The sequence below is a fragment of the Schistocerca cancellata genome, chromosome 1, assembly GCF_023864275.1.
Source record: "Schistocerca cancellata isolate TAMUIC-IGC-003103 chromosome 1, iqSchCanc2.1, whole genome shotgun sequence".
Lineage (NCBI taxonomy): Eukaryota > Metazoa > Arthropoda > Insecta > Orthoptera > Acrididae > Schistocerca > Schistocerca cancellata.
Window position 1 is genome coordinate 1129025329 of NC_064626.1, and position 27983 is coordinate 1129053311.

The window sequence follows — 27983 nt, forward strand, 5'->3', positions numbered from 1 at the left end:
CTCTGGAGAAAAGAGAGCCACTTGTATGAATATCAAGAGCTCAGATGGAAACCCAGTTCTAAGCAAAGAGGGGAAAGCAGAAAGATGGAAGGAGTATGTAGAGGGTCTATACAAGGGCGATGTACTTGAAGACAATATTATGGAAATGGAAGAGGATGTAGATGAAGATCAAATGGGAGATATGATACTGCGTGACGAGTTTGACAGAGCAATGAAAGATCTAAGTCGAAACAAGGCCCCGGGAGTAGACAACATTCCATTAGAACTACTGACGGCCTTGGGAGAGCCAGTCCTGACAAAACTCTACCATCTGGTGAGCAAGATGTATGAGACAGCCGAAATACCCTCAGACTTCAAGAAGAATTGAATAATTCCAATCCCAAAGAAAGCAGGTGTTGACAGATGTGAAAATTACCGAACTATCAGCTTAATAAGTCACAGCTGCAAAATACTAACGCAAATTCTTTACAGACAAATGGAAAAACTGGTAGAAGCCAACCTCGGCAAAGATCAGTTTGGATTCCGCAGAAATGTTGGAACACGAGAGGCAATTCTGCCCCTACCACTTATCTTAGAAAATACATTAAGGAAAGGCAAACCTACATTTCTAGCATTTGTAGACTTAGAGAAAGCTTTTGACAATGTTGACTGGAATACTTTCTTTCAAATTCTAAAGGTGGCAGGGGTAAAATACAGGGAGCGAAAGGCTATTTACAATTTGTACAGGAACCAGATGGCAGTTATAAGAGTTGAGGGGCATGAAAGGGAAGCAGCGGTTGGGAAGGGAGTGAGACAGGGTTGTAGCCTGTCCCCGATGTTATTCAATCTGTATATTGAGCAAGCAGTAAAGGAAACAAAAGAAAAGTTTGGAGTAGGTATTAAAGTCCATGGAGAAGAAATAAAATCTTTGAGGTATGCCAATGACATTGTAATTCTGTCAGAGACAGCAAAGGACTTGGAAGAGCTGTTGAACGGAATGCACAGTGTCTTGAAAGGAGGATATAAGATGAATATCAACAAAAGCAAAACGAGGATAATGGAATGTAGTCGAATTAAGTCGGGTGATGCTGAGGGAAATAGATTAGGAATGAGACACTTAAAGTAGTAAAGGAGTTTTGCTATTTGGGGAGCAAAATAACTGATGATGGTCAAAGTAGAGATGATATAAAATGTAGACTGGCAATGGCAAGGAAAGTGTTTCTGAAGAAGAGAAATTTGTTAACATCGAGTATAGATTGTTTCTGAAAGTATTTGTATGGAGTGATGGAGTGTAGCCATGTATGAAAGTGAAACATGGACGATAAATAGTTTGGACAAGAAGAGAATAGAAGCTTTCGAAATGTGGTGCTACAGAAGAATGTTGAAGATTAGATGGGTAGATCACATAACTAATGAGGAGGTATTGAATAGGATTGGGGAGAAGAGGAGTTTGTGGCACAACTTGACAAGAAGAAGGGACTGGTTGGTAGGACATGTTCTTCTCCTGGTATTCTTCTACCATACCTGTAGTTATCCTCTGTAGCATTCATTTTCTTGCCTCATTTCTTTCTCCTATCTTACTCCTACAGTCTTCATCAAACCAGCTCTGGGTTCTCGATTGCTTCTTTCTGCCCAGTACAGTTTCATCTGTCTCATGTATTATTCCTTTAACTGTTTCCCATCTTTCTTCACTATCCTCTTCAATATCCTCTCCTGATCACTCTTTGGCTTCATTAAGTCTATTTGTCAAGATAGTTTTATACTATAGTACTGTATTTTCATCATTTTTTAACTTGTTATCATCAAACCTTGGTGTAATAGCTTTCTTGGCCTGTCTATAATTGGCTATCCTCTGTCTATATTTGATTCTTACCAAATAATGTTCACTATCTCCATCTGCACCACGACAGCTATCCACCTTTAATACATCTGAAGTATGTCATCTATCTATGAGCATGTGATTAATCTGATTTTTTGTGATCCCATCAGAGGAGCTCCATGTAACTTTCCTTATATCCTTCCTTTACATCCATGTGCTTTTAATAATCATGTTATTGCTCATGGCAAAATCAATTAGTCTGATACCATTATCATTAGAAACCTCAAGCAGACTCTCCTTACCAGCTGTTTTCCTGTATGCGATTTCTTTTCCTACTTGACCACTGACATCTCTCATAATCACCTTAACATCATGCTTCGCCACCCTTGCTATTTCCTTCTCCAGTCACTCATAGAATACATCTGTTTCCACCGACTCTGCATCTTCTGTTGGTGCATATGTACATATGAAGGATATATTGAAGAAACAGGCTCTCATTCATAATACACAGATTCTTTTGCTAACAGGCTTAAAGTTCAATGTGCCAGCCTTTTGAGCATTATCAACCAGAAAACCTGTGCCTGCATATCCTCTGCTTCCATAGCTGTAAAACACTGTGTGTGTCCCAGATGCTAATATTCCACTTCCTTTCCATTTCACTTCTTGTACTGTTGCCATAGTCACATTATATTTCTTCATTTCCTTTTTCAGGTGCTGTAGCCCTCCAGGCTTGTTCAGTGTTCTCACATTCCATGTTGCCAAATACCAATTCACGTGCCGTTTCCGTTGCTAAGGCCATTTATCCATTACATCCATCTGGCTTTCTTTGTCCTTTGGTTTCGTAACAAGCTCTTTTTTCCAAGGTGAAGTTGTTAGCCTCATGCCCGACCCCTGTCTTGGAGGACCTGGATTTTTTTAGGGTTCACTCCCCTAGGATGGTTGGCTTCCCTACTCCCATAGAGCCCCCCCCCCCCCCCCCTTCCCTCTGTTGCAGGACACACTTCGTCTGTCTCCTCCGTTGAGACCAATCCGGCTTGGGTGACCCTGCCAGTAGCTATGCTACCTCCGGCACAGCTCTCAGCTCCATCGGAGCATGCAAACCCTCCCACCCAGCACTGAACATGCCTAGGATAAGGTGGTGTCCCCTGGGAGGGTTGTTTGATTTCATATGCTTAGAAATTGTTACACCCAGTTATCTGTATGAGCTGACCAAATCCAATCATCATTAACTGTTATTCTCATCATAATGTACTATTTTATTTTATTTCATTTTTTTCTCATTTTGAAAATTGTAAAGTTTTATATATCTGAACATTTAAAGCAAGTTACTAATCTGTGCCACTTTGAAACCTTGTCAAGACCTGACAATATTTGTGCAGCTTTATCTTACAGTCCTTCACTGTAGATAACCGCACCAGCTGCGAACAGTCTGAGACTACTATTAATACTGTCTGCAAGGTCATTAATATACAACGTGAAGAGAAAGGTTTCTAACACCTCCCCAGGGCACACCTGAAGTCGTTTCTACATCTGTCAATGACGATTCATCTAAGATAACATGTTGCATCCGCCCTACCAAGAAATCTTCAATCCAGTCATAAAGTTTACTTGATACTCCATACAATCATATTTTCAATAATCATCCAGGTGTGGCAAAATGTCAAGTGATTTTTGGAAGTCCAAAAGTGCTGCATCTATGTAACTGCCTTGATCCGTGGCTTTCAGAATGAGAAAAACTCTAGTTGGATTTCATAGGCTCAATGTTTTTGGAATTTATACAGGTTGACATGGAGGAGGTACAGTGAAACCTCTTTATAACGTTCCTCCATATAATGTTTTCCTCTATGTTATGTCCGTTTTTTTCGGTCCCGACTAAAAGCCCATATAAACAATGTTAAATTTTCCTCTTTACAGTGTTTCCTCTATATTACACTTTCCTCCATGTAACGCTCATATTTTTGGAACCCTGGTCAATTATTTACCTCTTTATAACATTTAAGTGACTGGATGTAGACGCATCGTTTTCCGCTATGTTGTTTCACAGTTTGCACTAGCTCGGAAAGCCCGCGCTCAGCGTATTTCATATGTCAGTGGCAAAACCCGGTCACGTGACATTTGACACACATTCTGCTTGCAATCTTTTTGGCGCCATTTCAGTCGATGCTTTGTATTAGTACTTAGTAGCGTGTTGTGTGAGCTGAGCAGCAAACAGTTCGTGTGCCTAGTAAGTGTGTGTCTTCGATATAACGTTTTTTTAAAGCTTTCATCAGTGGACATGGGTGAAAAGCGGAAGAATATTTCTCTGGAAGAGAAGGTTTCTATTATTAAAAAAGTGGAGGCATCTCCTGGCGTGAGTCGCGTGGAGCTAGCGAAGCAATTGGGACTGGCCCCTTCAACACTCAACACTATTACGAAAAACAGATCGTCGATAATGGAAGGGTCTGAGAATTGTGGAAATTCGAAACTTATGCGTTTGAAACAATCGACTTACGACGAAATGGAGAAAGTTATATTAACTTGCTTTCAGCAAGCACGTGCTGCAAACATTCCTATAAACGGAACTATTTTGAAGAAGACGCTTCAAATATCACTTCAGTTAGGAATGGACAATTTTAAGGTGTCCAATGGATGGATTGATAAATTTCGACAGCTTCATGGTGTTGTGTACAAATCGGAATGTGGAGAAAGTAAAAGTGTGGACGAACCAACTGTAGCTCAGTGGATACAGACTCTCCCTAATCTGATACAGGGCTACAAACTGTGTGACATTTATAATGCTGACGAAACCGGCATGTTTTTCAATTTAATGCCGGATAAGACATTTAATTTTCATGGGGAAAATTGCCATGGCGGTAAGAAGAGCAAGGAACATCTTACCGTTTTGTTGTGTACAAACGCTGATGGCAGTGAAAAACTGAAACCTTTGGTTATCGGGAAGCCAAAAAATCTGAGGTGCTTCAAAAACATTTCCACATTTCCGTGCAAATGCCAAGGCATGGATGACGAGTGAAATATTTTTACGTTTTCTAAGGGAATATGACGCCAAAATGGGAAGTGCTGCAAGAAAAGTGCTGCTGTTTGTGGATAGATGTGCGGCACATCCACCAGACGTTACCCTTTCTGAGAAATGTTAAAGTAATTTTCCTGCCACCCAACTGCACCAGCCGTCTGCATAATTCACGCCCTTAAGGTTAAATATAGGGAAGCCCTTGTAAAAAAGGCCTTGAATTTGATGGACCAAAGAAAACCGGGAAGCCAGCAAAGCTCACAACTGAAACTGAACATTTTACAGGCAATAAATTTAATTATGTACTCGTGGAGGGAAGTAAGTGCTGAAACTATTAAAAACTGTTTCACAAAAGCGGGATTCTGTGAGAATGAGATGGCAGCTCCTGTGGAAGAAGTTGCAAGTGATTTGCAAGAGTTTCACCAATTAATAGGCAGTGATTCTGTCACTTTTGAGGACTTTGTGGCTGTGGATGGCAACGTGGCGACCACAGGAGTACAAAGTATTGAGGAGCTGACTGCAGAGAGAAGCTTGGAGAGTAATAGTGGTAGTGAAAGTGACAGTGACAAGGAAGATGACCCTGTGCCCTCATATACTAAGGCAGCTGAAGCCTTTGAAACATTCAGGAGGTACATGATGGCCCATAGACTTAAGGACAGAACAGTAGTTCAAATTGCTCATTTGGAGCAAGAAATGATTGCCATAGAGTCTAGGAGAAACAGAAAACAAGCAAGCCTGCTTGAATATTTTAAAAAATCATAGGTGTGTTATTTTCAGATTGCTTAGGTTCCTAGAGTTTTGTGCAAATTTAAGTTCCATTTGATAATTTAATTATTGAAGTAATTTTTTTGTAACTAATTCTTTTTTAATCTGTTCCATTTACTGTGTTTTTATGTAATATGTTCAGTATATCATAAACAAAATTTGGCTCATATTCTGTAATTGGGTCAACTGAAGAATGGGGTACCACCTGTCAGCTTTGGATAATGATGTCAATCTTAAGAATCTGTTATCACTTTTTACTGCACAAACTGATCCATTTACTTTCACCCATCCACCTACCGAGCCCCATGTTTTAATTAAAAAAACTAATCAGCTGATACATTGATGATTTGCAATGAATATCATATGTTGTGAAAATTTAAAACATCATCTATGGCACCACTTGTCAAAGCTGATTAGTGGTATCCTGATCTTCAGTAATGCCCTATAGTTATTATTTGGAAGCCTTCCTCTTTATAGTGTTTTCCTCTATACAGTGTTCAGAATTTGTGGTCCCTTGAAAAACGTTATATAGAGGTTTCACTGTAATTCGATTCATTACATGTGAGGTTGAATATGTTCTAAGATACTACAACAAATGAATGTCAAGGCTACTGGACAGTAGTTTGGCAATCACTTCTGCTACCTTTCTAATAGACGGGTGTCACCTGTGCTTTCTACAACTACAGAGCATGATTTTTTGTTCAAGAAATCTACAGCACATTATAGTTAAAAGAGGTGCCAACCCATTCACAAATTTTATATAGAATCTGTCTGACAGGGGTTACATCAGGCCCTGGAACTTTGCTAAGTTTTAATGGTATCAGCTGTTTCTCAACCTACTGACACTAATATCTATTTCAGTCAGATGAATAGTGGTGTGAGTACTAAATCAATACACCAGTCTTGTATTTTCCGTTGTAAAGGGACATTTCAAAATGGAGTTCAGCAGTTCTTGTTTCCTGTCACATCTATGGGTGTCTGGACACTAGCTTTGCTGCTACTAAAAGACTTTACATATGACCATAACTTCTTCGTGTTTTGTGAGAGATAATTCGATAATATTGTGGAATGGTGGTCGTTGAAGGCTTCATGAATTTTCCTCTTGACAGCTAAACATACTACGTTTAGCATCTCTCTGTTATAGCCCTATGCTTTGTTTTTCACCTACTATGCAGTAGTCTCTATTTCTTCACATTTCTTTATAGTACTGTATATCATAGAGGGTCCTCTCATCATGAACTGTTCTACTTGGTACATATTTATTCAGGGCATCAACCATTAATCATTTCAACTCGAGCCACAGTTCTTTACCTGATGCTATCTCGAGCTAAATGTTTCATGTTCCTCATTGAGCTATGACACAACTACCTCTTTATCTAGTTTGCTGAACATACAATTCCTTCTACTTGTTTTACTTCCCCTTTCTACTTTGGTAACCATTGTTGCTACAATTGCCTCATAGTCACTGCTACCACCTTCAATGTAGGTACCCTCAAATATTAATGGAAAATCTCATATAAAGATGTGAAACAAATACTAACAAAGAGATAGAGGGGCTGGTCAGTACTTACCTCAGCTGAGTACAGCCGATAGATACACATAAAACAGAACTGAAAATTTACATTCCTAGCTTTCGGAACAAATGTTCCTTCATCAGGGAGGAGAGAGGGGAAAGAAAGGGAAGAAGGGAAAGGAGATTCAGTTACTCACAACCCAGGCTATGAAGCAACAGGGAAAGGAAAATAGGGAGGGTAGCAAGGATGGAGGCATGGTTGTCAGAGGAAAGCCAAAGATATTCTACTGTAAGTACTGTGCCAGCTTCAAACCAAAGAGGATACATACAGAAGTAAAGAGGTATATAGTGTAAAGATAAACACAACTATGTAGGATGAAAAGATGCGTGAATGGCTAAAGAGGAAAGGGAAAAAGGAGAAGACTGAAGAGTAAATGGGAGTGAGGTTGTTTAACGTAGGTTCAGTCCAGGGGGATGGCGGGATGAAAGGATGTGTTGGAGTGCAAGTTCCCATCTCCGCAGTTCAGAGGGACTGGTGTTGGGTGGGAGAAGCCAAATGGCACATATGGTGTAGCAGGTTCCTAGGTCCCTAGAATTATGCTGGAGGGCATGCTCCGCTACTGGGTATTGGGCATCTCCTAGGCGGACAGTTCGTCTGTGTCTGTTCATGCGCTCAGCCAGTTTAGTTGTTGTCATGCCGATGTAAAAGGCTGTGCAGTGCAGGCATGTCAGTTGATAAATGACATGTGTAGTTTCACACGTGGCCCTGCCTTGAATTGTGTATGTTTTACCAGTAGCGGCGCTGGAGTAGGTGGTTGTGGGGGGATGCATGGGGCAGGTTTTGCAGCGGGGTCGGTTACAGGGGTAGGAACCGCTGGGTAGAGAAGGTAGTCTGGGAATATTGTAGGGTTTAACAAGGATGTTACGGAGGTTAGGGGGGCGACGAAAGGCAACTCTGGGTGGTGTGGGGAGAATTTTGTCAAGGGATGATCTCATTTCAGGGGTTGACTTGAGAAAGTCATATCCCTGGCGGAGTAATTTGTTGATGTTTTCGAGGCCAGGATAATATTGGGTGACAAGGGGGATGCTTCTGTGTGGTCGGGGGGTAGGAACATTGTTGTTGGACGGGGAGGAATGTATTGCTCTGGAGATCTGTTTGTGGACAAGGTCTGCAGGATAGTTGTGGGAGAGGAAAGCACTGGTCAGGTTATTGGTGTAATTGTTGAGGGATTCATCACTGGAGCAGATGCGTTTGCCACGAATACCTAGGCTGTAGGGAAGGGAGCGTTTGATGTGGAATGGATGGCAGCTATCAAAGTGAAGGTACTGTTGTTTGTTTGTGGGTTTGATATGGACAGAGGTGTGGATGTGAGCTTCAAGAAGATGAAGGTCAACATCCAGGAAGGTGGCTTGGGTTTTGGAGAAGGACCAGGTGAAATTCAGATTCGAAAAGGAGTTGAGGTTATGGAGGAAATTAAGGAGTGTTTCTTCACCATGAGTCCAGACCACAAAGATGTCATCTATAAACCTATACCAGGCCAGGGGAAGCAGCTGTTGGGTCTTCAGGAAAGCCTCCTCCATGCGGCCCATTAAGAGGTTGGCATAGGACGGAGCCATCCTGGTTCCCATGGCCGTTCCCCTGATTTGTTTGTAGGTCTGGCCTTCAGAAGTGAAGTAGTTATGGGTGAGGATGAAGTTGGTAAGTGTGATAAGGAACGAGGTTTTTGGAAGATCTTCGGGTGGGCGTTGGGAGAGGTAGTGCTCAAGGGCAGAGAGACCATGGGTATGTGGGATGTTTGTGTAAAGGGATGTAGCATCTATGGTGACAAGAAAGGTTCCAGGTGGGAGAGGAGTGGGAATGGATTTGAGGCGTTCCAGGAAGTGGTTTGTGTCTTTGATGTAGGATGGGAGTCTGCGGGTGATAGGTTGGAGGTGCTGGTCTACCAGAGCTGAGATACGTTCGGTTGGGGCTTTGAAGCCTGCTACAATGGGACGGACAGGATGGTTCTCTTTGTGCATTTTGGGTAATAGGTAGAAGGTAGGGGTACGTGGCTCAGGTGGAATGAGTAAGTCTATGGAAGCCATTGTGAGGCCTTGTGAGGGACCTTGGATTTTTAGGATTTTTTGCAGCTCAGTCTGGATGGAGGGAATGGGATCCTGGGTAACAGCTTTGTAGGTTGAGGTGTCGGAGAGTTGACGCAGTCCTTCTGCCACATACTCCACACGGTCAAGTACGACAGTTGTGGAGCCTTTATCCGCCGGGAGGATGACAATAGAGCGGTCTATTTTCAGCTCCTTAATGGCACGGGATTCAGCTGGGGTGATTTTGGGGGTTGTCGGGATGTTCTTCAAGAAGGACTGGGAGGCAACACTGGATGTGAGGAATTCCTGAAATGTCTGCAAGGGATGGTTTTGGGGGAGGGGAGGAGGATCCCTTTGGGAAGGCAGTCGGAACTGTTCTAGACAGGGTTCAACACTGGGTCTAGTATTTGGGGGCTGTGTTTGGGTAGTGAAGTGATATTTCCAGTTGAGGTTCCGGGTGAATGAGAGGAGATCTTTAACCAGGGCAGTGTGGTTGAATTTAGGTGTGGGGCTAAAGGTTAAGCCTTTTGATAGAACAGATGTCTCTGGAGGAGAGAGGGATCTGGATGAGAGGTTTAGGACTGAATTGGAACTAGTGATATGTGGCATTTGACTGCGGTTATAGTTGAGATTTGGTCTGTGTGGGGTATGTGCTGGGATGGGGAGATTGAGTAGGGTGGCTAGGCTAGGTTTGTTGGCTATGAGGGGGGTTTGTTGAAGGTTCTGTTGTGGTTGGTGTTTGTGAGGGATAGGGAGAGGGACCACACTTCTTAGGTGTTGCACTAGCACTGTGGATAGTTTTTTCAGGTGGTGTGTGGCATGGAACTCAAGTTTGCAGCTGGCTTCTAGGATGATGTTCCTGAGTGTGTTCTCCAAGCAAGGGTTTGAGAGGTGAAGGACTTTGAAGAGAGATAGGAGCTGTTGGGAGTGGTGGTTACATGAAGTAGTGTAGAGATTCAGGACAAGTTGGGTAATGGCTAAGGATTGAAGGTTCTGGAAGTCCAGGACAGACTGGTGGAAGGAGGAATTGCACCCAGAGATAGGAACTTTTAAGGTAAGCCCTTTAGGGATAATTCCAAAGGTTAAGCAGGACCGGAGGAAAAGTATGTGGGATTGCAGTTTGGCTACGGTGATTGCATGTTTCCGGAATGAATGTAGATAATGTGGTATAGGATTAGGGTACATAGTGGGTAACTGGTGGGTAGGGAAATTAAATAACTAAAGTTGAAATAGTAATCACAAGAAGGAATAAAACGGAATAAAACGGGGAGGGAGGACGAGAAAGAAAGAAATTGTGTTGGTGATGTTCAATACCAAAGGAAGACAACTAAATAAGAAAAATACAGAAAAAGTTGACCAGACCAAGCAAGTATGTCCAGATCAGGGGAAAAGAACACACGTTGCTCAAAAACAGAGATAGCGAGTGGCGAAAAAAGATCGCGCGTGCCGCAAAAGCAATCGCGCGTGCCGCAAAAGCGATCGCGCGTGTCGCAAAAAAGATCGCGCGTGCCGCAAAAAAGATCGCGCGTGCAAAACCTGCCCCATGCATCCCCCCACAACCACCTACTCTAGCCCCGCTACTGGTAAAACATACACAATTCAAGGCAGGGCCACGTGTGAAACTACACATGTCATTTATCAACTGACATGCCTGCACTGCACAGCCTTTTACATCGGCATGACAACAACTAAACTGGCTGAGCGCATGAATGGACACAGACGAACTGTCCGCCTATTAGATGCCCAATACCCAGTAGCGGAGCATGCCCTCCAGCATAATTCTAGGGACCTAGGAACCTGCTACACCATATGTGCCATTTGGCTTCTCCCACCCAACACCAGTCCCTCTGAACTGCGGAGATGGGAACTTGCACTCCAACACATCCTTTCATCCCGCCACCCCCTGGACTGAACCTACGTTAAACAACCTCACTCCCATTTACTCTTCAGTCTTCTCCTTTTTCCCTTTCCTCTTTAGCCATTCACGCATCTTTTCATCCTACATAGTTGTGTTTATCTTTACACTATATACCTCTTCACTTCTGTATGCATCCTCTTTGGTTTGAAGCTGGCACAGTACTTACAGTAGAATATCTTTGGCTTCCCTCTGACAACCATGCCTCCATCCTTGCTACCTGTAGGGAAGCAGCCTACTCACGCTGTAGTAAATTCACATCAGTTTCCATTGTGTGCCAGCCAGTCTGCTGTAACTAGCTCTGACGTCATAAATGTTGCGCAATAACTTAAAAATCAAGCAAATGACCTAAAACTTTTCTAGCATGTCAGGAATAATACTAAATTAATGTGTGTTAAATATCAGTTCGATAACTTCAGCCATTTTCGAAATTTGGACGTTTTTCTAAAAAAATTATTGGCGCATCAGAAAAGAGCTAGAGACTTCAAAATTTATATTTAGATTCATCTTTCATAATGATTTAATAAAAACAGTACTTTGGATTTCTCAAATTGAGACTTTAGTGGAAATTCATGATTTTCTGGTTTTCGTCTCAAAACTGAAGGAAGCAAGATAGATTAAGTAGGCTAATAAATAAGGCTAGGATGTTTAGATTTAAATAGGTTGGAGATCCGCTATGACTGTGAAGATGTGAAAAGTTTCTTTTGAATACCTATAAAATTATAGCGATAGTGGATCTCAAAAGGGCCAGTTCAGAGCTCATCTACTGCGTGCAGTGTAATTTAATTAATTATCTCGCCCAAAATATTTAACTTAGCCACATCAAAATTTTATTATCAATACTTACCTGCGTGCTGAATGCACGTTTAAATTAAGAGCTTCATCGGCCATCAGCAAAAGAAGCTATAAATTATTATGTAACTTGAAGTGGTGCGTTACTAGCCCAGCGGCTAGTCGGGAGAGCCGATTTGATCAGGCGTTCCCTTAGCCGTCCGCACCGCGGCTATATACACTCCTGGAAATGGAGAAAAGAACACATTGACTCCGGTGTGTCAGACCCACCATACTTGCTCCGGACACTGCGAGAGGGCTGTACAAGCAATGATCACACGCACGGCACAGCGGACACACCAGGAACTGTGGTGTTGGCCGTCGAATGGGGCTAGCTGCGCAGCATTTGTGCACCGCCGCCGTCAGTGTCAGCCAGTTTGCCGTGGCATACGGAGCTCCATCGCAGTCTTTAACACTGGTAGCATGCCGTGACAGCGTGGACGTGAACCGTATGTGCAGTTGACGGACTTTGAGCGAGGGCGTATAGTGGGCGTGCGGGAGGCCGGGTGGACGTACCACCGAATTGCTCAACACGAGGGGCGTGAGGTCTACACAGTACATCGATGTTGTCGCCAGTGGTCGGCGGAAGGTGCACGTGCCCTTCGACCTGGGACCGGACCGCAGCGACGCACGGATGCACGCCAAGACCGTAGGATCCTACGCAGTGCCGTAGGGGACCGCACCGCCACTTCCCAGCAAATTAGGGACACTGTTGCTCCTGGGGTATCGGCGAGGACCATTCGCAACCATCTCCATGAAGCTGGGCTACGGTCCCGCACACCGTTAGGCCGTCTTCCGCTCACGCCCCAACATCGTGCAGCCCGCCTCCAGTGGTGTCGCGACAGGCGTGAATGGAGGGACGAATGGAGACGTGTCGTCTTCAGCGATGAGAGTCGCTTCTGCCTTGGTGCCAATGATGGTGGTATGCGTGTTTGGCGCCGTGCAGGTGAGCGCCACAATCAGGACTGCATACGACCGAGGCACACAGGGCCAACACCCGGCATCATGGTGTGGGGAGCGATCTCCTACACTGGCCGTACACCACTGGTGATCGTCGAGGGGACACTGAATAGTGCACGGTACATCCAAACCGTCATCGAACCCATCGTTCTACCATTCCTAGACCGGCAAGGGAACTTGCTGTTCCAACAGGACAATGCACGTCCGCATGTATCCCGTGCCACCCAACGTGCTCTAGAAGGTGTATGTCAACTACCCTGGCCAGCAAGATCTCCGGATCTGTCCCCCATTGAGCATGTTTGGGACTGGATGAAGCGTCGTCTCATGCGGTCTGCACGTCCAGCACGAACGCTGGTCCAACTGAGGCGCCAGGTGGAAATGGCATGGCAAGCCGTTCCACAGGACTACATCCAGCATCTCTACGATCGTCTCCATGGGAGAATAGCAGCCTGCATTGCTGCGAAAGGTGGATATACACTGTACTAGTGCCGACATTGTGCATGCTCTGTTGCCTGTGTCTATGTGCCTGTGGTTCTGTCAGTGTGATCATGTGATGTATCTGACCCCAGGAATGTGTCAATAAAGTTTCCCCTTGCTGGGACAATGAATTCACGGTGTTCTTATTTCAATTTCCAGGAGTGTATATAAGAGCGCTGCGCGAGGAAGGCCAGGCCCCAGTTCTCTCCAGACGCTGAATAACACGCCATCTGTGTCGGAAGTCGCGTCGGTTCGGTAGCACTGCTACAAACAGCCTTGGGTGCCGTATTAAGTTACTAGAGATACGCGGAACCATGAAATCATTTCAAGCGAAGGGTTAATTCTGGGATGATTTTCATTATCTAGCTTCAGTTTGCGTATTGTCGTATTTTCACGTGCCGTAGCGAGACAGACATTCTACCAATTATTTAGCAAGGCGTTAGATGAAATATTCTCATCAAATCTTGGCGAGCATTATTTTTAACATTTAATTCGGACATTTATAGTTGCATCAGCGCATTAGACTCTGAACTGCTCTGTTAGTTAGGTTGTAGGGATACTTGTGTTTTTATCAGTGAATTTCAGAATATACTCAACTATTTTGGAAAATCGTTTTTGATTAGAAATCCCGGACAATCTCCTAATTCCTCAGAGCTATAAGCTGCAGCTATAATGGTATTCTCAGATGAAGTGGGCACTAGGAACTCTAATTACAGACTCCACGTTTTGTTAAATCACTTTCTGGGTGCTAAAAAGTAAATAGAGGGCCAGTGTTGAGAACGGCGAAAGACAGCATTAACAACATTCTAAATGCCTGAAACTGATTCAACATGCAAGCATTTATACAGCAATTATAGTAATTTTTACGAGTTAACCGCCGCCCCACATACCCTCCCTATTTTCCTTTCCCTGTTGCTTCATAGCCTGGGTTGTGAGTAACTGAATCTCCTTACCCTTCTTCCCTTTCTTTCCCCTCTCTCCTCCCTGATGAAGGAACATTTGTACCGAAAGCTAGGAATGTAAATTTTCGGTTCTGTTTTATGTGTATCTATCGGCTGTACTGAGCTGAGATTTTCCATTAATCATTTAGATCACCTATATGGTCCACATCCTTCATTGTTTTGTCCCTTTTGTTAGCTATCACTTACGTCTGTCATCTTAACACTTTCTCTTCTTCAGTGTTTTATATATACATAAATAAATATTTTCGTCACCAACTGTGCTAGTTTCATCTTCCTCCTATTATCTTGTTCCGTTTATAGTCCTCTTCTCTTTTTTATTTATTGATTTATTTATTCAACATTCCATAGTTTTAACGTTCGTTATTCGAGGTTTCCCAGCCAACAATCACTGCCAACAATCTCTTCCACACCTACCAGTATCATCCATTTCCGTCGATTTCTTGTTGCTGGCGATATTTTTGTGCCATTGGCTCTCTTTCTCTGCCACAAGAAAATTTTTTCGGGACATTTCTGTGCCACCCGCGATCTTTTTTGCGGCACTCGCGATCTTTTTTGCGGCACCCGCGATCTTTTTTGCGGCACTCGCGATCTTTTTTGCGGCACGCGCGATCGCTTTTGCGGCACGCGCGATCGCTTTTAAGGCACGCGCGATCCTTTTTGCGGCACGCGCGATCTTTTTTGCGGCACGCGCGAACTTTTTTGCTGCACGCGCGATCTTTTTTACGGCACGCGCGATCGCTTTTGCGGCACGCGCGATCGCTTTTGCGACACGCGCGATTGCTTTTGCGGCACGCGCGATCTTTTCTCGCCACTCGCTATCTCTGTTTTTGAGCAACGTGTGTTCTTTTCCCCTGATCTGGACATACTTGCTTGGTCTGGTCAACTTTTTCTGTATTTTTCTTATTTAGTGGTCTTCCTTTGGTATTGAACATCACCAACACAATTTCTTTCTTTCTCGTCCTCCCTCCCCGTTTTATTCCTTCTTGTGATTACTATTTCAACTTTAGTTATTTAATTTCCCTACCCACCAGTTACCCACTATGTACCCTAATCCTATACCACATTATCTACATTCATTCCGGAAACATGCATTCACCGTAGCCAAACTGCAATCCCACATACTTTTCCTCCGGTCCTGCTTAACCTTTGGAATTATCCCTAAAGGGCTTACCTTAAAAGTTCCCATCTCCGGGTGCAATTCCTCCTTCCACCAGTCTCTCCTGGACTTCCAGAACCTTCAGTCCTTAGCCCTTACCCAACTTGTCCTGAATCTCTACACTACTTCATGTAACCACCACTCCCAACAGCTCCTATCTCTCTTCAAAGTCCTTCACCTCTCAAACCCTTGCTTGGAGAACACACTCAGGAACATCATCCTAGAAGCCAGCTGCAAACTTGAGTTCCATGCCACACACCACCTGAAAAAACTATCCACAGTGCTAGTGCAACACCTAAGAAGTGTGGTCCCTCTCCCTATCCCTCACAAACACCAACCACAACAGAACCTTCAACAAACCCCCCTCATAGCCAACAAACCTAGCCTAGCCACCCTACTCAATCTCCCCATCCCAGCAAATACCCCACACAGACCAAATCTCAACTATAACCGCAGTCAAATGCCACATATCACTAGTTCCAATTCAGTCCTAAACCTCTCATCCAGATCCCTCTCTCCTCCAGAGACATCTGTTCTATCAAAAGGCTTAACCTTTAGCCCCACACCTAAATTCAACCACACTGCCCTGGTTAAAGATCTCCTCTCATTCACCCGGAACCTCAACTGGAAATATCACTTCACTACCCAAACACAGCCCCCAAATACTAGACCCAGTGTTGAACCCTGTCTAGAACAGTTCCGACTGCCTTCCCAAAGGGATCCTCCTCCCCTCCCCCAAAACCATCCCTTGCAGACATTTCAGGAATTCCTCACATCCAGTGTTGCCTCCCAGTCCTTCTTGAAGAACATCCCGACAACCCCCAACATCACCCCAGCTGAATCCCGTGCCATTAAGGAGCTGAAAATAGACCGCTCTATTGTCATCCTCCCGGCGGATAAAGGCTCCACAACTGTCGTACTTGACCGTGTGGAGTATGTGGCAGAAGGACTGCGTCAACTCTCCGACACCTCAACCTACAAAGCTGTTACCCAGGATCCCATTCCCTCCATCCAGACTGAGCTGCAAAAAATCCTAAAAATCCAAGGTCCCTCACAAGGCCTCACAATGGCTTCCATAGACTTACTCATTCCAACTGAGCCACGTACCCCTACCTTCTACCCATTACCCAAAATCCACAAAGAGAACCATCCTGGCCATCCCATTGTAGCAGGCTTCAAAGCCCCAACCGAACGTATCTCAGCTCTGGTAGACCAGCACCTCCAACCTATCACCCACAGACTCCCATCCTACATCAAAGACACAAACCACTTCCTAGAACGCCTCAAATCCATTCCCACTCCTCTCCCACCTGAAACCTTTCTTGTCACCATAGATGCTACATCCCTTTACACAAACATCCCACATACCCATGGTCTCTCTGCCCTTGAGCATTACCTCTCCCAACGCCCACCCGAAGATCTTCCAAAAACCTCGTTCCTTATCACACTTACCAACTTCATCCTCACCCATAACTACTTCACTTTTGAAGGCCAGACCTACAAACAAATCAGGGGAACGGCCATGGGAACCAGGATGGCTCCGTCCTATGCCAACCTCTTCATGGGCCGCATGGAGGAGGCTTTCCTGAAGACCCAACAGCTGCTTCCCCTGGCCTGGTATAGGTTTATAGATGACATCTTTGTGGTCTGGACTCATGGTGAAGAAACACTCCTTAATTTCCTCCATAACCTCAACTCCTTTTCGAATCTGAATTTCACCTGGTCCTTCTCCAAAACCCAAGCCACCTTCCTGGATGTTGACCTTCATCTTGTTGAAGCTCACATCCACACCTCTGTCCATATCAAACCCACAAACAAACAACAGTACCTTCACTTTGATAGCTGCCATCCATTCCACATCAAACGCTCCCTTCCCTACAGCCTAGGTATTCGTGGCAAACGCATCTGCTCCAGTGATGAATCCCTCAACATTTACACCAATAACCTGACCAGTGCTTTCCTCTCCCGCAACTATCCTGCAGACCTTGTCCACAAACAGTTTTCCAGAGCAATACATTCCTCCCCGTCCAACAACAATGTTCCCACCCCCAGACCACACAGAAGCATCCCCCTTGTCACCCAATGTTATCCTGGCCTCGAAAACATCAACAAATTACTCCGCCAGGGATATGACTTTCTCAAGTCAACCCCTGAAATGAGATCATCCCTTGACAAAATTCTCCCCACACCACCCAGAGTTGCCTTTCGTCGCCCCCCTAACCTCCATAACATCCTTGTTAAACCCTACAATATTCCCAGACTACCTTCTCTACCCAGCGGTTCCTACCCCTGTAACCGACCCCGCTGCAAAACCTGCCCCATGCATCCCCCCACAACCACCTACTCCAGTGCCGCTACTGGTAAAACATACACAATTCAAGGCAGGGCCACGTGTGAAACTACACATGTCATTTATCAACTGACATGCCTGCACTGCACAGCCTTTTACATCAGCATGACAACAACTAAACTGGCTGAGCGCATGAACAGACACAGACGAACTGTCCGCCTAGGAGATGCCCAATACCCAGTAGCGGAGCATGCCCTCCAGCATAATTCTAGGGACCTAGGAACCTGCTACACCGTATGTGCCATTTGGCTTCTCCCACCCAACACCAGTCCCTCTGAACTGCGGAGATGGGAACTTGCACTCCAACACATCCTTTCATCCTGCCATCCCCCTGGACTGAACCTACGTTAAACAACCTCACTCCCATTTACTCTTCAGTCTTCTCCTTTTTCCCTTTCCTCTTTAGCCATTCACGCATCTTTTCATCCTACATAGTTGTGTTTATCTTTACACTATATACCTCTTTACTTCTGTATGCATCCTCTTTGGTTTGAAGCTGGCACAGTACTTACAGTAGAATATCTTTGGCTTCCCTCTGACAACTATGCCTCCATCCTTGCTACCCTCCCTATTTTCCTTTCCCTGTTGCTTCATAGCCTGGGTTGTGAGTAACTGAATCTCCTTTCCCTTCTTCCCTTTCTTTCCCCTCTCTCCTCCCTGATGAAGGAACATTTGTTCCGAAAGCTAGGAATGTAAATTTTCGGTTCTGTTTTATGTGTATCTATCGGCTGTACTGAGCTGAGGTAAGTACTGACCAGCCCCTCTATCTCTTTGTTAGTATTTGTTTCTCATCTTTATATGAGATTTTCCATTAATCATTTAGACCACCTATATGGTCCACATCCTTCATTGTTTTGTCCCTTTTGTTAGCTATCACTTACGTCTGTCATCTTAACACTTTCTCTTCTTCAGTGTTTTATATATACATAAATAAATATTTTCGTCACCACCTGTGCTAGTTTCATCTTCCTCCTATTATCTTGTTCCGTTTATAGTCCTCTTCTCTTTTTTATTTATTGATTTATTTATTCAACATTCCATAGTTTTAACGTTCTTTATTCGAGGTTTCCCAGCCAACAGTCACTGCCAACAATCTCTTCCACACCTGCCAGTATCATCCATTTCCGTCGATTTCTTGTTGCTGGCGATATTTTTGTGCCATTGGCTCTCTTTCTCTGCCACAAGAAAATTTTTTTGGGACATTTCTGCGCCACCCGCGATCTTTTTTGCGGCACTCGCGATCTTTTTCGTGGCACGCGCGATCGCTTTTGCGGCACGCGCGATCGCTTTTGCGGCACGCGCGATCTTTTTTCGCCACTCGCTATCTCTGTTTTTGAGCAACGTGTGTTCTTTTCCCCTGATCTGGACATACTTGCTTGGTCTGGTCAACTTTTTCTGTATTTTTCTTATTTAGTGGTCTTCCTTTGGTATTGAACATCACCAACACAATTTCTTTCTTTCTCGTCCTCCCTCCCCGTTTTATTCCGTTTTATTCCTTCTTATGATTACTATTTCAACTTTAGTTATTTAATTTCCCTACCCACCAGTTACCCACTATGTACCCTAATCCTATACCACATTATCTACATTCATTCCGGAAACATGCATTCACCGTAGCCAAACTGCAATCCCACATACTTTTCCTCCGGTCCTGCTTAACCTTTGGAATTATGCCTAAAGGGCTTACCTTAAAAGTTCCCATCTCCGGGTGCAATTCCTCCTTCCACCAGTCTCTCCTGGACTTCCAGAACCTTCAATCCTTAGCCCTTACCCAACCTGTCCTGAATCTCTACACTACTTCATGTAACCACCACTCCCAACAGCTCCTATCTCTCTTCAAAGTCCTTCACCTCTCAAACCCTTGCTTGGAGAACACACTCAGGAACATCATCCTAGAAGCCAGCTGCAAACTTGAGTTCCATGCCACACACCACCTGAAAAAACTATCCACAGTGCTAGTGCAACACCTAAGAAGTGTGGTCCCTCTCTCTATCCCTCACAAACACCAACCACAACAGAACCTTCAACAAACCCCCCTCATAGCCAACAAACCTAGCCTAGCCACCCTACTCAATCTCCCCATCCCAGCAAATACCCCACACAGACCAAATCTCAACTATAACCGCAGTCAAATGCCACATATCACTAGTTCCAATTCAGTCCTAAACCTCTCATCCAGATCCCTCTCTCCTCCAGAGACATCTGTTCTATCAAAAGGCTTAACCTTTAGCCCCACACCTAAATTCAACCACACTGCCCTGGTTAAAGATATCCTCTCATTCACCCGGAACCTCAACTGGAAATATCACTTCACTACCCAAACACAGCCCCCAAATATTAGACCCAGTGTTGAACCCTGTCTAGAACAGTTCCGACTGCCTTCCCAAAGGGATCCTCCTCCCCTCCCCCAAAACCATCCCTTGCAGACATTTCAGGAATTCCTCACATCCAGTGTTGCCTCCCAGTCCTTCTCGAAGAACATCCCGACAACCCCCAACATCACCCCAGCTGAATCCCGTGCCATTAAGGAGCTGAAAATAGACCGCTCTATTGTCATCCTCCCGGCGGATAAAGGCTCCACAACTGTCGTACTTGACCGTGTGGAGTATGTGGCAGAAGGTCTGCGTCAACTCTCCGACACCTCAACCTACAAAGCTGTTACCCAGGATCCCATTCCCTCCATCCAGACTGAGCTGCAAAAAATCCTAAAAATCCAAGGTCCCTTACAAGGCCTCACAATGGCTTCCATAGACTTACTCATTCCACCTGAGCCACGTACCCCTACCTTCTACCTATTACCCAAAATGCACAAAGAGAACCATCCTGGCCGTCTCACTGTAGCAGGCTTCAAAGCCCCAACCGAACGTATCTCAGCTCTGGTAGACCAGCACCTCCAACCTATCACCCACAGACTCCCATCCTACATCAAAGACACAAACCACTTCCTAGAACGCCTCAAATCCATTCCCACACCTCTCCCACCTGAAACCTTTCTTGTCACCATAGATGCTACATCCCTTTACACAAACATCCCACATACCCATGGTCTCTCTGCCCTTGAGCACTACCTCTCCCAACGCCCACCCGAAGATCTTCCAAAAACCTCGTTCCTTATCACACTTACCAACTTCATCCTCACCCATAACTACTTCACTTTTGAAGGCCAGACCTACAAACAAATCAGGGGAACGGCCATGGGAACCAGGATGGCTCCGTCCTATGCCAACCTCTTCATGGGCCGCATGGAGGAGGCTTTCCTAAAGACCCAACAGCTGCTTCCCCTGGCCTGGTATAGGTTTATAGATGACATCTTTGTGGTCTGGACTCATGGTGAAGAAACACTCCTTAATTTCCTCCATAACCTCAACTCCTTTTCGAATCTGAATTTCACCTGGTCCTTCTCCAAAACCCTAGCCACCTTCCTGGATGTTGACCTTCATCTTGTTGAAGCTCACATCCACACCTCTGTCCATATCAAACCCACAAACAAACAACAGTACCTTCACTTTGATAGCTGCCATCCATTCCACATCAAACGCTCCCTTCCCTACAGCCTAGGTATCCGTGGCAAACGCATCTGCTCCAGTGATGAATCCCTCAACAATTACATAAATAACCTGACCAGTGCTTTCCTCTCCCGCAACTATCCTGCAGACCTTGTCCACAAACAGATCTCCAGAGCAATACATTCCTCCCCATCCAACAACAATGTTCCTACCCCCAGACCACACAGAAGCATCCCCCTTGTCACCCAATGTTATCCTGGCCTCGAAAACATCAACAAATTACTCCGCCAGGGATATGACTTTCTCAAGTCAACCCCTGAAATGAGATCATCCCTTGACAAAATTCTCCCCACACCACCCAGAGTTGCCTTTCGTCGCCCCCCTAACCTCCATAACATCCTTGTTAAACCCTACAATATTCCCAGACTACCTTCTCTACCCAGCGGTTCCTACCCCTGTAACCGACCCCGCTGCAAAACCTGCCCCATGCATCCCCCCACAACCACCTACTCCAGCGCCGCTACTGGTAAAACATACACGATTCAAGGCAGGGCCACGTGTGAAACTACACATGTCATTTATCAACTGACATGCCTGCACTGCACAGCCTTTTACATCGGCATGACAACAACTAAACTGGCTGAGCGCATGAACAGACACAGACGAACTGTCCGCCTAGGAGATGCCCAATACCCAGTAGCGGAGCATGCCCTCCAGCATAATTCTAGGGACCTAGGAACCTGCTACACCGTATGTGCCATTTGGCTTCTCCCACCCAACACCAGTCCCTCTGAACTGCGGAGATGGGAACTTGCACTCCAACACATCCTTTCATCCTGCCATCCCCCTGGACTGAACCTACGTTAAACAACCTCACTCCCATTTACTCTTCAGTCTTCTCCTCTTTCCCTTTCCTCTTTAGCCATTCACGCATCTTTTCATCCTACAAAGTTGTGTTTATCTTTACACTATATACCTCTTTACTTCTGTATGCATCCTCTTTGGTTTGAAGCTGGCACAGTACTTACAGTAGAATATCTTTGGCTTTCCTCTGACAACCATGCCTCCATCCTTGCTACCCTCCCTATTTTCCTTTCCCTGTTGCTTCATAGCCTGGGTTGTGAGTAACTGAATCTCCTTTCCCTTCTTCCCTTTCTTTCCCCTCTCTCCTCCCTGATGAAGGAACATTTGTTCCGAAAGCTAGGAATGTAAATTTTCGGTTCTGTTTTATGTGTATCTATCGGCTGTACTGAGCTGAGGTAAGTACTGGCCAGCCCCTCTATCTCTTTGTTAGTATTTGTACCCTCAAATATGTCATTTATGTTTGCTGCCATTAGATTCAATACATTTCTGTCATGAGTGAGCTTCCAAACTAAATGTTCTAGAAACGTTTTCAGAGAAGGCATTTAGTAATGTTTAAGATGTAACAGCCACGTTAGGAGATCTATATAATGTAATAATACCAGCTCCATATGGAAGTAGGCAATACACTTTTCAATTGTACTGCAAGATATCTACGGCTACATGAATATTCAATGCATCATACATTTATTATATTTACCAGCATTTTGTAAAAATATTTTGTACTTTAAAATATGTATTAAATATTATTTCAAATGACTTAAAGTAATTTAATAACATGAAGGGAGTAACATTCAACATCTCATTCCATTTAGTGAGTCACCAAAATGTAGGGACCAAAACTTCGAATAAACATGTTTTGCTAAGTTTTGTAAATTTGTATCATGGAATTTACTAGAAAATAATGTAAAACAATACAGCTGTTCATCCAATATGGAAACATCTACAATACTAATGATATTAAACGCAACTTTAAAAACGATTATGCTAATGCATTAATAGTGCATTAGTCTTGGATTATCTGTACATGGAGGCAATTGGAATCTGCACATATTTCGTTTGTAAAACTAGTATTTCATTTTTATTGTTCATAAACGAAATTTTACAAATTCTTAAGTGGAAATAGGTAATATCTAACAACAAATATTATCTCAGATCTTTTTTTACACAGAACATGTTAATATATCAAGAATTATGAGAATAGGTAATTTTCCATTCTGCATTTGTAAAAGCACTGATGGCAGTAAGGTACGATGTAATTTTAACCATTATCCAAGTATCGCAGAGATAATGCTGTGCACACAAAAATTATAGTTGTCTATGATGTCTTTTAGACATGGTTCATGCCAGTCTACACTGAGAATATAAATATGATAAACTGACAAAAAAATCAGTGTTTTATTCTGCAATTTGTGTAAGTGTCACCAAAATATGACACCAAAGTATTTAAAAATTCTACATACCACTCTTGTGATGACATGGAGTGCCGGTATACAGGGTAGTCAGAAACAGTCTGGAAAGCTGACAGAGGTGTTTGCAGTGTAGGTTGTGCTGAGAAATACTTGTTAAGGAAAAAAAAAAAATTCAGTAAGCTGTGCTGTTTCCGAGCTAATAAGCATTGAATTTAGCCAATCAGGATGTGCCTGCAAATTCAAGCAGCCCACCACAGACAGTGTCACCAAACATGTTCTTCTAAAACTGAACAAGAGAGCGATACAAAAATTGGACATGGGATGATAGTAAGGGTAAAACCAGAGCCAATGGCTGGGCAGTCTTGTGCACCATCATCTACGCTATGAGAACAACTTACACTAATTGTATCTTGTGGGCCATTTGAATTTGTGTCCACAATTGCCTGACTGGCTAACTTTAATGTTAATTAACTCGGAAATGGCACAACATACTAATTTTTTTCTTAACAATTAATTTCTCAGCACGACCTATCCTTACAAGCATTGCTGACTGTTTCTGACCATCCTGTGTATTTTTTTAATTAACTGCATTGTTCAACAACATATTATACTACGGAAGGGAAGGTATGTCAGATTTTTTTTTTTTTCTTAGGTTACGTTGTCGTGCCCGGCTCTCACAAAACTTTAACTATGTTGGGTGATTGAAGTTCATTCCAATCATAACAGAATGACTGGAGAACATGTGAATTAGCAACCTGTGGTTTTTCTCTCAAACTTTCAGTTCCATCTGATAGTGAGTCTGGTGATTGACAGAAAGATCCATATAAGTTTATGTCCATCATTGATACTAAAGCTTCCCCAAATAATCTTGCAAGCTTCAATTTCAGTTTTGGTGGATCTGAGTTCATTGTATACTATGACAAATACAGCACTTCAAACAACAATATGCTATTCACCAAATTAAGGAGGCATTCAGTAGCAGGCAGGCATAATGAGAAAGATTGGTAAAATATTAAAGCTTTTGGAAAAAGTTCTTCTTCTAGAGTAGAAAACACACACATTCACACAAGCACAACTCACACACGCATGGCCACAGTCTAGTGTGCTAGAGCCTGACTTCCAATGAATATGTGTGTGTGTGTGTGTGTGTGTGTGTGTGTGTGTGTGTGTGTGTGTGTGACCAGAACAGCCAGAGATAGTGGTTACACGTGTGTGAGGTTTGCTTGCTTGTGTGAATTTGTGCATGTTTTCTTTCCTTTCTGAAGAAGGCTCTGGATGAAAGCTAAATGTGTAACAGTTTTTTCATTGGCCTATCTGCAGCTCAGTGTGTCACCTTTACAGTGAGTAGCAATCTATGCATTTTGTAATATTGTGTGTGTTCTCTACTGCAGAAGAAGAATGTTGTCCAAAAACTTTGATATGTCAGCAGTCTTTTCTATTGTGCCTGTCTGCAACTCAGTGCCTCCTCTATATGGTGAAATACACCGCTTCCATTTCCCATTAGCCTATCCTTTTGACATACACGTAAATTTCCCGAAAACATCTCACTGCTATCAAATTTGGGTTTTAAGCAGGCTTCTCTTGATTACGTGTGCTTCCCTGCTTTTTAGAAATGTTTCAAACTCAGGGTCTTTGTTGTGAATAATCTGGCAGATAATCACAAGGATTTGAATATTCTCACCTGTGGAGGGAATTTCTTCGTATTTTATACTTATACTTCAGGGTCTTTACAGCTATTATTATGTGGATTGGATGGAGAGTCACCTAAAAATCCACTGGCTGCAACTTTACTTAGGTTGCAGCCTCTGATTATTAGTGCACAACTGAACCATTGAGGAAAACCCTACAATAGCGAAACCTGTGGTGCAATTCTAGGAAGTTTCATTTTAGCTTGTAACATAACCCTCAGAGACTGCAACTGGACCCCTCTACTCAACTCAGAACCAGGGGACCATCATCAGTTCTGGGGACAATGCTGCAAATTGTGAGCTTCATTGAAACCCAATGGGGAAGACTGATCTGCACAACCTTCTCTGCCAATCACTGGAATAATTCATAGATGATCTCGGAGCCCAGATGGCAGGCACTGTTTGTTCAACATGCATAACAATTTATAGTTCGTTGAACTTTGTTCCTTCAATGGCTGTTGGTATATCCTCTTTCAGATGTCGAATAAGACTCCCACGCATCCACACTGAGTGCATCTGGTATGCCTTCCCACCTCTTGGTGCTACTTTCCTAAAGGGTACCATTAATCGCCACATGTTTTAACTGCCAGTGACTAATAGATCCCTATCCTTCCGTGTTTGCCTCACTCTGACACAGACAGCTTTCCAACAGATGGTATGAGTATCACTGGCCCAGTTTCAGTATAAGTGGAAGATAGCACATCAGAACTGTTGGTTTGGGGTAAGGGTGTAACACCCTGAGTTCTGCCTAGTCCCTGGTGCCACTGTATATGACAATTAGACTTACTACTGGCACACCATGCGCAGCTAAATGGACTAGTAGTTATTGATCCTGTATTTCATGTAGACAAGACATTGTCCAAATTAGATACTTTCTCTCACAAGTAACTCCTCAAGTGCAAGGTTGCCAAAGGCCAACGATGTTTACGGCATTTGATGCCTACACATTGTCTACCACAATATTGGTTGCTAATGGTAACAGGGGGCGGGACTGGAGGTATCCAATGCTGAGCACAGCCTGAGGCTATGTAGTGAAGTTGAACTGCTTACTCAATGAGTAACTCACAACAGTGCTACAGTGCTAGTGTTGTATTATACTACATCAGTTACCAAAGTTGACATTTCATCAGAAAGAAACGCAAAGAGTTTTGCAGAGTGAGAAAGAAGTGGCAGATGAAATATTGGCATTTCTGCAAGATGAGACAGTGGAATGTGTGGTGTCATATATGCTTGACTGTGGGGACAATGTACAGGACAAGTACAATGATGATGATACATGCTTAACAAGTGAAAGTGAAACTGAAACAGTTGTTGAGCAATGTAGTTCAACAGCCTTATCTGATAGGGAACTACAAACCCTGTCTCCAGTAGAACAAATAAAAGTACAACCGCTATCCAAGAAGCGGGTACCAAACACAATTATATACATGGAAGATCATCCACTGCACAGAAAAAACCATTAATGAACAGATTTTGAATAAGTCCACAGCAAATATGGCCATGTACTGCACCGAGAAAAACTACTGATGTTCAAGAGAGGACAAGGTGCACTTGTTACAAAACCTGCTGTTTGCGCATTTTGAGGATGTGCACGATAGTGGCCTACTACATTACACACATCAAGTTGTGTGTGACATAGATTATAGAGATTTCAAGGGAAGTAGTGAATGGTTGCGTAACTTCAAACAGTGCAACAGAATTGGAAGACATAAAGTATGTAAATTTCAAATGAAGTGTCAACTTGATGATGCACAACAAACTGCGAAATTGGCCTGAAAATCTGAAGAAATACACTAACTGATTCCACCATTCAGTAAGGACTTTATTTTCATCTTTGATCAATCAGGATCTGAAGAGAAAATGCATATGAAAGGAATCCTAGAAATTAGAAGTACCCACAGAGTTGTACCTAGATCAACTAACATCAATGCCTTAATGCATTTGTATACAATTGCGCTGACTGTTAATCAGGATGGTAAATTTCCTGGAAAGTTATTTATTGTGCTGTGAGAAGTTGGGGGTGCTCTACCCCCTATGATTCCTTCTCATGTGCATGATCTTGCAAAGGCAGTAGGGAATATTTATGTCACAGCAAGCAAAAGTGGGAAAATGGGGGTAAGAGAACTACATCTATGGTGTGAGCACTGCTGCTGGTTAATAGATGTTCAAAATAACTTGCTTTTGCTTAATTCCTGTTCTGCGTATAAAAATAATACTCCTTTAGAGCAAACTATCACAGAAGTGTGTGACATCACATTTCATGCCATCTGGAAGCATTGGACAAATTCAGCTTCTGGATGTTTGTTTTGCGGTGCCTATAAAACATATTATCACACTATCTGCAGCAACACCTTAAAGGATAGCCAGTTTCACAATAAGCTTCATGACAGACTGTTTCACATTCAGTTGCATATCATCACATTCCATCAGTGCTCATCACCCCATTACATCAATATGATTCTATATGAATTCTTTAAGTGAGGATACCTAGTTGAATGTCCTGCACAGATCGTAACTCCCAGGGGTTCATCTTCGGTCTCAATGGTGCAAATCTTTGTGATCAGTATGGCATGTCATTTTTCATTTGGTGTTCACGGTGCAAATTAATGGCTTCTTTTGAACTTTTTCTTTAATGTTGACAACGTCCACTGTCATCCATACAGACCACAGAAGGTTAGTCTCTGCACCTCCCAGACACTC

General features: G+C 43.6%; 1 protein-coding gene across 1 annotated transcript in view; it reads right to left on the reverse strand.

Annotated features, from left to right (window-relative positions):
* LOC126092584 (ADP-ribosylation factor-like protein 13B) overlaps positions 1-27983 on the reverse strand; it is a 214958-nt gene that overhangs the window by 99120 nt on the left and 87855 nt on the right. The window lies entirely within an intron of this gene.